General features: G+C 38.1%; 1 protein-coding gene and 1 long non-coding RNA gene across 2 annotated transcripts in view; one reads left to right on the forward strand and one right to left on the reverse strand.

Annotated features, from left to right (window-relative positions):
- The window catches only part of LOC139125243 (uncharacterized), a 183376-nt gene that overhangs the window by 157714 nt on the left and 11798 nt on the right, over positions 1-13864 (forward strand). The window lies entirely within an intron of this gene.
- The window catches only part of LOC139125262 (uncharacterized), a 213079-nt gene that overhangs the window by 157188 nt on the left and 42027 nt on the right, over positions 1-13864 (reverse strand). The gene's annotated exons all lie outside the window — the stretch shown is intronic.

Consider the following 13864-nt stretch of genomic DNA (forward strand, 5'->3'; position numbering starts at 1 on the left):
TAACCTAGCCTCTGTAACTCTTTATTTATTTTACACTCCATTACAAGGACGTATATCTCTCATACACACATGCTGTAATTAATTAGTCAACACAACTAATTATGCTAATCCGTGGACTTATCAGGGATTTTACGGGTTGGTCAACATCGCGAAAGATAGGAATGGTTACTAAAACGGGAACATCACTATCTTTCCGATGTTGACCAACCTCTGATAAGTCCACGGATTAGCATAATTAGTTGTGTTGACTAATCAATTACAGCATGTGTGTATGAGAGATATACGTCCTTGTAATGGAGTGTAAAATGAATAAAGAGTCAAGAGGCTATAGGTTAGGCTATATAGTCATTTATTTTATTTACTACGATCAGTCAGAGCATGAAGAAAAGGAGAGGGGCTGACAGTGACAGAGAAAACTGAGAAAAACTCAATAATAAGCTTATCAATATGTATGGGCCGCCTATGGTATGTACAGCGCTGAAAACACTTCAAAATTTAGGCTCTGTCAGTAATACGTGTGATATTGAAAGTTTTGCTCCTTCCCAAAGTGAACAATTCTTAATTAAGTTATATATTAATAAACGAAATAACGCTGACAAATTAAAGGAAGGAAATTTCAGGTAAATTTCGCCACTGTTGCAAACTTCACATAGTAAGACCTGATTTGTATCGTTGATTCTAAAGATGAACATTATTTAAAGTATCTTCAAGGGAAATTTGAAGAAATTTTATATCTTTCTGCTTCGTTGAGCGTGCTAAAACATTTAAAAGAATATAACTTTTTATTGAGTCGGAATAAAATTTCACTAGCCTGAATAATATTGTTCATTTGTCAGTGTGCAACCAGGAGAACATCAGACAGTGAAGAGGATTCAGGTTTACATATCTGTATAGCCGAATTGTACGTCAATACCTGACGATGCTACTGATTTCTAGGAAAAGAATCGACACGACTGAAAAGGTTCTCATCATTGTCTTCTGTCTTGTCGTCGCGTATCTCTCGGTAAAGTTTCTTGGGGCAGCAGAGACGAATGTGGCAAGCCTTGGTTTCGGAGAGACTGTGCTGAGAAGGGAGCCAGATTCTTTGATCCATTCCAACGTCACCATCCTGGCGAGAAAAATTCATAGCAAGTAAGGTTTCGTTAATCTTCAGTTTCTAAAGTTCGCATACATTAACATTACTAAAATCTGGATTTGCGATGTTCAGTGTTTTGGTAAGCTGGTATTACCACAGGTTCTTTTACTACCAGCGATGTTGAATCCTACAGACATCTAAAGGCGTGGAAGCCTTCTTTGAACGTGGCGCTGCAAGAGTTTGGTGTGGAGAACGCAATGCAGTATGGGGAGGTTGTTTACTACAGGTTTATACTTCATCGCTCACTTCTTATCGATTGGTTCTTGAAATACGAACACATTCCTGTATTTATCACAGAGGCAGACGCATTTTGGGTCAACAATCCTATGACATCGCTATCTAAATCTCAGGATTTCGATATGATAGCCATGCATAACTGTGATGGCCTTAAACCATCCTACAACGTGACAGGTGCTCTGAACGCTACATCCGGGACACTCAAAGTTTGGGATGAACTCATCAAGAAGTTGCAATCAATTTTGGTTCAATACAATTCAAACACTGAAGACATCACTCACAAGGGTTCAGAACAAATCTTACTCAGCCAAATTGTACAAGAGGATACGTACAGCGTGAAGATACAATGGCTTCCAATTGAACAGTTTGTCGTCGGAACGTGGTATTCACGGATTGAGGTTCGGGCGAAGGCAAAACCTGTCATAACTTTGAACAATCACATACGCGGAAATGAAGCCAAAATTGAGCGTGCAAAGAAGTGGGGCCATTGGGTACTATCTGAAGACAGCAACGTGTGCCTTGAAAGCGATTGCAAAATCAAAATATAACGTTTATGTGCATTACTTGGCCAATTTGAGCAGCAAGTGTATGAACATGGATAGCGGAATTATCGTTGATAATTATTTGTTCTATAAATTTTGTTTTCAACTTTCGCCAGGGGAAATTTCAATTTTTAATTCTAATGTTCACAAAGCATTCTACAGTGTTGAGGTGTTTACAGATTCATAGTAAGTGACATGAGTACTTAGCTGTATAAATAAGTATTGATATTAAAATGAAAATCTCAGTAGCCTTGACATAAATTACAAATAAATGGTGAATTGATTGACCTGAGGTTGGAAGGTTGAACGAATGGACAACTGATTAGATGTATGATGAATTGATAGAGCGACCAAACTGTCTACCAACATGCTGTTTATCAATGTCATTTTACTACATAAAACCCACTTATCCTATTACCACGTTTGTCAAAGCGCCTCTCGGGCAGATTGTGAAGTCCTTTCGAAAGAGGGCGCTGTTAAGCTCGGTCGCAAGGATGTGGTTTTACAAAGAACAGACAAATAGAGCCGATTACATAATATTGTGAAATATCAAAAAAGACATTTTGTTTATAAATATGTTTGGCAAATTTTATTTATATATTTTAAACCGTAGAAACTTGACGAGGGAAAATTCAAAGATGCTAGTAAACGGCTCACCGGAAGACTAATTTTTGGTCATGTTCAAGCCCTCTTTCAAAGAATTGAAATTATTTAAAGTCTCATTAGCTGTAACTCTTGATCATTTCATTGCAGTGTAATATTTACCTTGTTCAAAATTGCATATACACTCCCAGCGGGTAGTTTGTAATAAGTGTATATACACATCTAAATTAGTACATTCTCACAAACTTATTTTTGCTTGAAAGTAAAATCAAAAAAATAATTCTAAAAGATACGGTTAGTCGGGATTTAAGATTACAATTCAATGTATTGATTGCATCATCATTTTTCTTCAGAAACGCTTGCAGTACAAACCGTCTGAAAAGCAGTGCAAGTATTAGGTTGAAATGTGATTAATTTGTATTTGAATCCCATCAATTGAGCGAAAGCAGGAGATATGTTCTGTGTCTGTACACGAAACACATATAACAATTCATCGTTGATGACACAGTCCCCACTTGTTAATGGGTACTTTGATTAAAATTCCTCAGAGAGGATGGAGTCCTGTTCATTAATTACTTCATTAATTAATTCATTAATTACTTTGATACAGATGGTGCTCAATGGCCAAGAATAAGTTCCATGGTTATGAAAAAGCTTGAATAAAATTGGTGATATCGGTTGAGAAATGCCCGAGTTTTGGCTAAGGACATAAAAAAATATAACAAAATGGCCGCCTGGCGGCCATATTGGAGCGTATGACAAAACAAATTGACGTGCATATGTATGACATAGGTCAATGTCCTTGTACCTGCTTTGAATAAAATCGGTTGAGATATGCCCGAGTTATGACTTTGTACATAAAAAAATCATAACAAAAGGGCCGCACGGCAGCCATATTGGATCGTATCACAAAACAAATCAACATGCATATCTATGACATTGGTCAATGTCCTTGTACCAACTTTGAATAAAATCGGTTGCAACTTGTATGAGCGATGGTTCTGTACATGAAAAAATCGTAACAAAATGGCTGCCTGGCGGACATATTGGAGCGTATCACAAAAACAAATTGACGTGCATATGTATGGCATAGGTCGATGTCCTTGTACCAACTTTGAATGAAATCGGTTGAGATATGCCTGAGTTATGGCTCTGTATATGAGAAAATCGTAACAAAATGGCTGCCTGGCGGCCATATTGGATCGTATAACAAAACAAATCAACATGCATATCTATGGCATTGGTCAATATCCTTGTTCCAACTTTGAATAAAATCGGTTGCAACTTGTCTGAGTTATGGCTCTGTACATAATCCTAATAAAATGGCCGCCTGGCGGCCATATTGAATGGTATCAAAAAACAAATTGACGTGCATATGTATGACATATGAAGTAATCCTTGTACCTAATCCTTGTACCAAGTTTGAATGAAATCGCTCCAGGCATCTCTGAGATATCTGCGTGAACGGATGGACGCACGGACGCACTGACACACCGACGCACACACGCACGGACATGACCAAACCTATAAGTCCCCCCGGACGGTGTCCGTTGGGACTAATAAACGAGCCTCTCATTTATGTTATGCTGACTCACCCTTTACTAACAAACCACTGTACATACATCAATAAGCATTTGCAATTGTTTGGTCAATCTTTGATTTACTGATCTGCTTTTCTGACTTAGATTTTATCGTTAGGTATGAAATTATGTTTTTTATTGATTTTCTGTTTATCATTTTTCAACGTTTACAGTGTTAATAGCCTGAAAATAACCCTTTATGTCTTACAACGTCTTAAACTCATATTCAGGCGCAGTGTTGACAGTTTTCCTGTTTATTCTGCAACGCATTATGAAACGATTACTGATCAAAAAATAATGACAAAAATGAGTAATTGCGAAAACGTCACGATTTTGACTTTTGCTAAAACGTTCGTAAAAAAACTATGAACAGACAAAATATCTCAAATTTACATTTCCTTTGAGATTTTTAAGATTCAATTTTAGGTCTTTTAGCAAATTGTTATATTCTGCACAGCATTGTAACTGAGAAAATTATATCAATTGTAATTATATATTCTAATCAATTTTCACCACTTTACGTTATTTTTAATTATGACGAAATAAGTGAATGAATGAAATTTAATATGTAGTTGTATTTTTTCAAAAGATTTCGAATAAACTTACTAACAGCTAAATTCCACTAAGTCTAATTTGTTTGGTATTGATTTCTTAAAAAAAATTGCCGACACTTCATCATACCGTAGAGCTTCACGCCTAAGTATCCAACATCCCCTATGTTACAATCCTTTGGTAAATTGTCACTCTACTGTACACTGTTCAACTGTCTAGGACGGAACAATACAACTTGTTATTCTAATGAGTCTGCGCAAAGCGAACTCTTCGGGAATCAAGCAAATTATGTCACTGATCATTTGTAAAACCGTTAGAAAATACTTGTTAATAACAAATATCAAGAGAAAAGCATTCTTTCAGTGTGTGACTTTTAAAACAGATGTAAATGAATGATTTTTACGAAACTGAGTATGTTGACACAAATATAGACATTGCCAGTCTCACAAAACTGAAATCAAACTTTTACTTGGGGGAAAAAGTTCAGTTCTAGGATTTGTGATTGTTCATGGGGCGCGGATGCCGGCCATAATCTCTCAGTTTGTGTTTAGGAGTTGAGAGGTTACTGTAGTGACGTGCTGCTTTGAGCCTAGCTCTGCATGGCAGAGCTGTGTGTTACCGGCGTTATACGGCCTCCCACCACCCGTATATCACAGCCCTGCCATGCAGAGCTACTTTGAGCCTCGGCCAACAGTTGTGCGCAAGCAAAATGGCGGTCTCCGGGTAGTCATGTCGGGTGAGGCTAGAAAAAAGGTGATATTTCAGTGAATTTTGAGCGGATTTCTGGTCGTGCTGAGTCCCTAATAACCAAGCTGTCGATGAGTGTTGGCAATTTGTAATTTGGATGGAAACTTTTTCGAAATATCGTCGAACAAACTTGCGCAAAGGGTGCTTGCGGCGGATTTGGACACTAGTCTATGCAATATCCCATAGCTGTGGTGGCGGGGTTAAAATCGTAAAAGTCAAAACAAGCCCGTAAAAGGCAGGAATCCCGTCGGAAAACACCACAGCTATGGACCCACAGCTAAGAATCTTCATAACTAAGGGAGCCGTCATTATTTACGGCCTGGGGGGGGGGTCGGAGGAATTGCTTTAGAAACTCCAAAATTTCGAGTAACCCCCCCCCCTTGCCAACCATGACGTGTTTGAGTAACCCCCCTCTCTGCTTCAGAAATTTTGAGTGACCCCCCCCCCCAAAAAAAATGGGAAAGTTAAATATCTATACAGTAAAATGGATAGCTGCTGCGACAGGCACTGTAAAGACCCTGATTAAAGAGGTTCCATTACTGTGACAGGGGCTGATGTATAGGTCTGTCTCCAGTGCTCTGATGACATACAGTGTTCTCCGTATGATTTTTTCACAAGAGGGCGAAGATGTGGTGTGAAAGCACCACAAGCGACCACGCAAGAGGTCGCGGGGGAGGTCAGGAGCGGGGTGTCCCCCCTCCTGCGGTTGGAGCTTTTGAAAAATAGAGATTAAAATAGAGTTATTTGGTGGCACTTGAGGAGTATTTTTTCAGATTTTCTTCCTATAAAAAACTCAAAGGAACAGAAATCTGAGACAGTATTCCAAAACTTATATTCCAGTTCACTGATTTCAATGAAGATTACATTTTTTGAAAACGAAAAAATAGCGACAGACATACATGGTATTAAACTTTATAGAATCAGAATTAGCTTGCTTTACACATTTTTCCCTATCGGTAACCTATACAATGTAGAATATAGAAAGTAGACGTTTCTCATGAATAATCAGGCAAGTATATCAATCTTTAATCAGGAAATACTGAAAAATGTACTCAGTACTAGCGTCTAACATAAGGCTTGCCACGTCGAATAGCTGATCATTGTCGTCTGAAGATCACAATACTGTGAAACACTTAGTGTAATGAGATTTTAGTTTCTACTTGAAACCACCTGTATTATGATATATATATATATATATATATACATACATACATACATATATATATATATATATATATATATATATATATATATATATATATATATATATATATATATATATATATATATATAATATATATATACACAAAATTTATACAATGTGCCCTCCCGGTTATCACCATAATGGCTTTATGGCAACCTCTGAACTTTGGCACAGAGAGTACGGTATATATATATGTATGTGTGTGTGTGTGTGTGTGTGTGTGTGTGTGTGTGTGTGTGTGTGTGTGTGTGTGTACATATACCGTGTATGAACATACATATCTCAAGCATACATATTGCTGTGCTTTACTATTATTGTTGTATTAATTCATAACTTCACTAAATGCTTAAGTACATATCAACAAAATTGAATAGGCCCCCCTTCTTGTTCTGCACTTTTGAGCAACCCCCCTTGTAGCTTTCGATATTTTGAGTGACCCCCTCAGATTCCTCCGACCCCCAGGCCATAAATAATGACGGCTCCCGAACAACATTAGATCCGCGTGTAAGTACGATTTGACTCAATATTGTTGTAAATTAACCGTAGTGATAAGTATACATGTCCCGGTAAAAACTAGGTTGGGTAACCAGTCAGATAAAAACCGACTCTCACTTCTCTTGTCAGTCTTGTCTTGAATTGACATGTCAAAACGCATCGTCATTCCCAGGTATAACACAAGAAGCAATCTGAACTCATAGCATAAAAAGTAGGACCTGTTGCTGCAACTGTACTGTAGCCGTACAGTCTGTATGTCGTTAATGTTACTGGAAAACGCATTTGGTCTCAGTGTCGAAGGGAAGACGTCATGATTTGTGCCGAGACAATACTCCAACCCAGTTCTAATCTAAACGTTTCTGTAAAAACTTCATTGATGTAGCAACTTGAAATAGATTTTTACATCCATGCTCTATTGCAGACTTGGAAAGCTGTAGAAACGAGTATGCGACGTTGACATTTATGTTGGCATTGACAGAAACGGGGACGAATCTGCAAAGAGATATTTTGTGTCAGCCTGCTAAAACTATTTCTGAACCTATAGTTATAGCCTCAGTTTTCGAGACTCATTTTTTTATGTGTAAAAGTAAATTGTACTGTGAAGCAGTGAATAAAGGTGGGCGTTTTCGTGAGCGATATTTCCCAGTGTGCAATGCTATGATTCTTCTTTTCATAGCATAGACCCTCGACAGAATTGAAATTGTACACGGACATGAAAACTCAAATATTAATTGTGTTCCCTGCAAGACGATACATCTCTAACCTTTTACGCATGGCTTCATTTTCTGAGATACACGTCTGATCAAATTCTCGCTTCCAGTCTATTATCATGGGTGGTACATGAAAGGAACATTTCTTTCCTCCAGTGGAAATGTACAAACCAGGAGTAAAGACACTTGAGGAAAGAGGAGAGGACCTTTAAATTGGCATTGAAGGTGTCAAAGTATATCACGCTAGAAAATCGTTTGATTTCACGCTCTACTTCTGTCGGCAACGGACCGTTTCAATCGAAACTTGAACTGCCCGGCTCCGCCCAGGGGCACCTGGCTTACGTAAGTCGTCGAAATTTACATGTGATATTCAAGCAGACATGGTGGGTAATCTTGGGTTTAACATCGAAAGACAGACGATTACAACATTGTGAATAAATACGTGGAGAACACTATGGTTTAACGACAGGACTAACATCTGGAAAAACTTGTAGATCGTACTCCAGAATTCGTGTGTGTATACTGGGTAAAATTCGAAACACGACGTATGCTTTGTAAGGAAGATTCATATACATTACCAACAATGAATGGGCTTTTGGGGAGACAATTGTCTTGCTAATGAAACATAGACCGTGTATTGTCTTAGTATGCAGAACAGTTGGACGTGTTGCGTCAGCGAACAATCGTAAATTGTGCCTCAAGCCACGTTATTCTCTGCGAATCCTTTCACCAATGACGCCCATCATGTGTCTTTTGTTTCGATGATCGCCCAATACAAAGTTTGAATGCGGGCAACGTACCACCATCATGGAGTTCTCTTCATAATGACGGGACGTTGGTTTCAAATTCCAATGTCCTGTACAACTGACTTCACATCACTTGCCAGGATTTGTGACTAGTCTGCCTGTAATATGTGTCGGTAGGTTTTTGGGAAACAGCAAAATCGACAACTGAGAAATGACCCCAAGCTTGCCCGGGAAAGAACGCATGTAAGACAGAGACAGAAAAGATGAAAAGACGTCTACACTGAATACGACGATGTGGACTATCGTGTTTCCCCATATCTCTACTACCTCCATGATATATCCAAACGTATTTAACAAAGAAACACATGTTGACCCATAGACGTACCTCGAGGGTCTATGCTTGATCTCAGCCGTCTTGTCCATTATGCTATCTTTTGGAGTTGTAAGTCAAAGGGTGCGTTCACAAATAACGATTGGGTGGATCGCGATCGAAATCTTATTTTGTTTTCAGCCCCCCACAATACCCTCACAAATTCAAATCTCGCCTCTATATGATCACAATTTTTCAAGTCGCTCCCCCTCCATCACAAACGCGCATATTTGTAAGGGATGTGCGCGCAGAAAAAAATATAAACATGTATTGGGCTCGTAGATGTGCAACACTACCTGTTATTAGCAGTTTGTAGAGTCATATTCCTAAGGCAAGTTCTTAAATTGATTCATTTTTAAACGCATCAGTGAACTTTTTGGATTTATCAGTCAAAGCCGACTCGAGTTAATCCAAGTCTGGCCGGGTCAACGACACCTGCTGAAGAGCACACAGAATGACGATCATGAGAGTGTATGCGAATTGTGAATTCGTTGGTAAATGCAAAATCAAGTTGTTGAGAAGTGACCTATCAAAAATTTGTTTCTAAAGAACAAGACATATATGAATTGATGCTACTCAAAATTGACAATACTGGAAGGTTAAATATTTCATAAAAACGTTTTAATCTCTGAAATTTTGGGTGTAATAATGGTCAATTTAGTTAAAAAATAAATAATTCCATTTAGTCACACATTTTTCATTTAAATTAGTCTTTACTGTTCAAAGTTTTACTTTATGTATTACGCAGAGAATGTGAAAATTTAGAAATCAAGCCTGGTGACCCCATCTTTTTTCTTTTCTTATTTGATTAGTCTCATATGCCAGAATTCTAAAATCCCTGATAACTTTTCAAGCCTCCTGGTCTTCCATGTGTTTCTCTCTGGCCGGATCGTTTGTACAAGTACTGACATGATCAGAGCGTCTTTGGACACAAACGTTAACGTTACTTCAACTACATCAGAGTCGGAGTTATCTCTGTCACTGCCGGTATGTATGTGCATTGTATCATTGACAAGAATAAAATTATCACATCATACATAAAAATAATCAACAGTTGCAGCTTCTGCCTTGTTACAAGGCTCAAGTTCTCTATACGACGACTCATACATGTTCGATTTTTTCGAGATTAAAGTCATGAAATGTGATAAAATGGTTGTAGATTTTGTTTAAATATTACTAATATTAAAACAATTGGATGACATTAAATTGTTTTTCATTTTTCACTGAATTACCTACCAAACCTTGGAATCGGAAAATGTAAAAAGTAAAAGGGAACCAAAAAAATTTCAGGTCCCCCTATAGACAGAGCAAAACTTTCAAGTCCCCCCTCTACTACCCCCAAATTTTCGAATCCACCTGAATTCCTCCAGAACCCCGGCCCCTCATCGTTTTTTTTGTGAACGCAGCCTTACAATAATTTCTGTCAGTTTTTGACATTAGTTGTATCGCTCCAAGCATTAATTCATCACATATTTGTTTATCCTGTCCCACTGGAATGGGCCTGCCCCGTCCCAGCATTCAGCACTAGATCCTACCCTGGACTGTAAACACACTCAGGCGTTCATCAGGTTGTGGTATACCGGGGGTTACACGCCCGAGCTATGCCGGCATCACTGCGTTTATTCGGACGTAAGATGTCAGATGATTTACTTGCTAGAAAGTTTGATAAGCAGGCAGGCAGGCAGGCAGACAGACAAACATACAGATAGACAGATAGATTGATAGAAGGGTAGATAGACAAATATATAAAGCAAGTAAATTTAGTTAAATGGACGCCATAGACAGTACTTAAACTCTGTCAACGGATAGACTGACCCTGGTGTATTCCATGGTCCATTGACAGACAAACAATTGTGGTCAGATAGATATATAGAGGTACGTGCATACACCTACATTTTCAAACATACATAGTCCCTATACAAAGTATTTGTACACACATAAACGATGTCCGCCATTCATTGTCAAACATACATACATATATACGTCACATATGCAGGCATACATATATATGCATAGAGACAGAAAGACAGACTGCAGACAAACGGATAGTAAGTACGTTGTCGATGCACTCCTCTTTGCTGCGCGAAGGAAAATACTTTGTTTTTTTTCATACCAGCAGTCAACAACTTAGAGCTTCTTGTCAACATACCATAGGAGTTCCAAAGATCGCATAGTGCTGGAGCTGAATCGTAACAGATTGCATTGTATAAACAAAGAGAATGCTATCGCAAGTGACACCGGGTCCATTAGGGACCGTCGATAATAAAAGCTAACGCACGACAAACGTAATTCTTTCGTTTAGGGGGGAGGGGGTAAAAGCTCATTTCGTTTTGTATGCATCAAAATCGCAGAAGGATTTTCAGTTGTTTTCGAAGAGCGACTTTGCAGTGAGAACCACGGTCCCTCCGGGACCGTGTGAGAACGCAAAACTACCTTCGCGTTCATCGAGAACAGAATGACCACAAAGTACCACAGTCCCCTGTGGTCTATTCCGATCTGCATCTATGTGCCCCATAGACGTGTGATACATATGCCTGAGAAAAACCGGTTTTTCTCAGGCATATAGTACACACGTCTATGGGGCGCATAGACGCAGAGCGGAACAGACCACAGGGGACTGTGCAAAACACAGAGACAGAAGAGAGAACGAAAAGACATGAACGTGAAATAAAAACTTGTATGCTTTTTCAACTTGAAACATGTATGTGAAACATTTTCCTATGTGCAAAATGCAATAAAATGTTCTGCCTTAAAAAGTGAAACGCGTAAAGTGGAGGTTTATTAATTAATGTGCCCTTCCAGTATTTTTTCATGGGCGTGCGGATCGGAGAGGTGCGTGTGGGTTTGTCAGAAGCGGCATCATAATACGAAATTGATTTCGCATCAGAACTTTCGTTTTGAGGGGGGAGGGAGGGGGTTTCAGGTAAAACGAAGGAATTACGTTTCTTGTGCGTCAGCTTTTATTATCGACGGCCCCTTATCCTCTAGATGTTTTAAGAATGTGCGGATTGATTAGTATTGTGAAAAGATGAATTCAATGAAAAGCCTAAAGGGTAGGAAAATATTAAATAGACAGTCCGTCCTAATAAGAAAAAACAGTAACAAAAAGAGTGGGATGAGTTCATTGATGTGAACTTTATACACATATTGAACAAACTATATACCTCAAGTATACGTCACTGTCAGGAATACATGCAAATGATGTACAATATAAGAAATACTTAAAGGAAATAAAAACTTGCTGAGAATGGATTTACTGCAATCTGTAATTAACATTGCATATGCATGTCAATTTTTCAAGAAGCAAAATAAATTTTTATAGCTATATATTTTTTCATCAGATGCGTCCAATCATTTACTTTGTTGACTTCATATCACTTTGACTTGCATTTTAACACATTGTAGATCTACTGATAATTGTTCTGTATCGTCATTGAGTAAAATTGTATCAGAGCAGAGAAACAAAGTCATCAGTAAAATTGTACATGAGACGGAGCAGAAACAATGCCATTGAGTAACATTCTTTATGAATGGGGGTGGGGGCGCAATTCAGAAATCAAGTTTCGATGGGTGACACAGAGTAGGCATGTGTGGCCATAGTTTCAAGTTGCAGATTTGTAAGGAAACAGTGATTGTAGCGACTGCGGATAAAGTTACACGATCCATCAAGAATAAATGAATACCAAACCTAATAGGGAAAACACTAGCTGCAGCTCTGGCTTCTCTAAAACCATATAAATGTGCATTAATCACTACTTGTATATGTCAAGATGTACGATGTAGGATTCAGGCTGAAATTATTTACAACTTGTGTGTGTCCAAGATTTGGCCAAGCGAAGTACGTGTATAGTGACACGGTACGCTTTACGTTTAAATTTGATGTAACTACCGCTAGAGGGCGGTCATCTCATTCGGAAGACAAGCTTGTTTACCTCAATGATGCGTGATGCCGAGGTTCCCAGAACAGATCCTGACACTTCTTGATTATTCCATACATAAAAATGAAAATGTAACAGAAAATGTTACCTCCACCCATCTGCTATTTTCTGTAGTTTTTGGTCTTTTTATTCTTAATTGGCAGTTATAAATTGTCCTAGAAACAGCTTGTGTAGATCTTTTAAAATTCACTTTGCTGGTTCCTACAGATGTTGACATTCAAATATTTTTAAGTTGCGACAAAAGTAGCTTTGTTGATTTAGTACAGCCTAGTCTTTCAGATATCAACAAAATACTTCTGCACAGAAAACTTTTCTGGTTACTTCAGCTTTGAACTTTGGTTTTCAGATACCAAGCACTTCAAAAAAATTCCTGTTTCATGAAACCTTTACATAAAATTGTTTGACACATCTTTTTTTATGGACAAAAGAAGCCCTTTTTACCTTTTCGTGGAATTTTTTAGGTTTAAGTAAAAAGTTTGTGATGTTGTCCTGAGTTCACCAAAGTTTTATACAATGTGCATATATTCTTCAAATATTCATTGCAAAAACTATGTAAAATGATTTTTGGTTTAGCAAACACTTGCTTTCATATAAAGTTCTTCTTTATGGCATATATGTTGTTTGTTTTTAACCAGTGTTTACAGGTCTTGTCGTTTAAAATTTCCGCCAAATGTTTAGAATCTAAGTCATTATTAACAGGTGTGACAGAAGACTTTAGTTAACGCAATCACAAATTCACAAAACAAAATTATTCACTGATTAATTATCAACAAATCTACGTAAGGGGGCAGTAATTAAGCAGCTCCAGACACCACTGAAGACACAGTGTTCTATCTCAGCGTACATAGCAACAAATTAATTTTTAAAGCCTTCTTTGAAGCATTTTCCCCTATCCAATTGGCTGACAATCTCCCCCCATAAATAGCCAGCAACATGTTTAAATTCTCAAGCTAACCCCCTGCCCCGAAATCAAATATACGCCACTCCGTGCTGATCCCTTCTGTT

The sequence above is a fragment of the Ptychodera flava genome, assembly GCF_041260155.1.
Source record: "Ptychodera flava strain L36383 chromosome 3 unlocalized genomic scaffold, AS_Pfla_20210202 Scaffold_25__1_contigs__length_14229661_pilon, whole genome shotgun sequence".
In the NCBI taxonomy this organism is placed as follows: domain Eukaryota; kingdom Metazoa; phylum Hemichordata; class Enteropneusta; family Ptychoderidae; genus Ptychodera; species Ptychodera flava.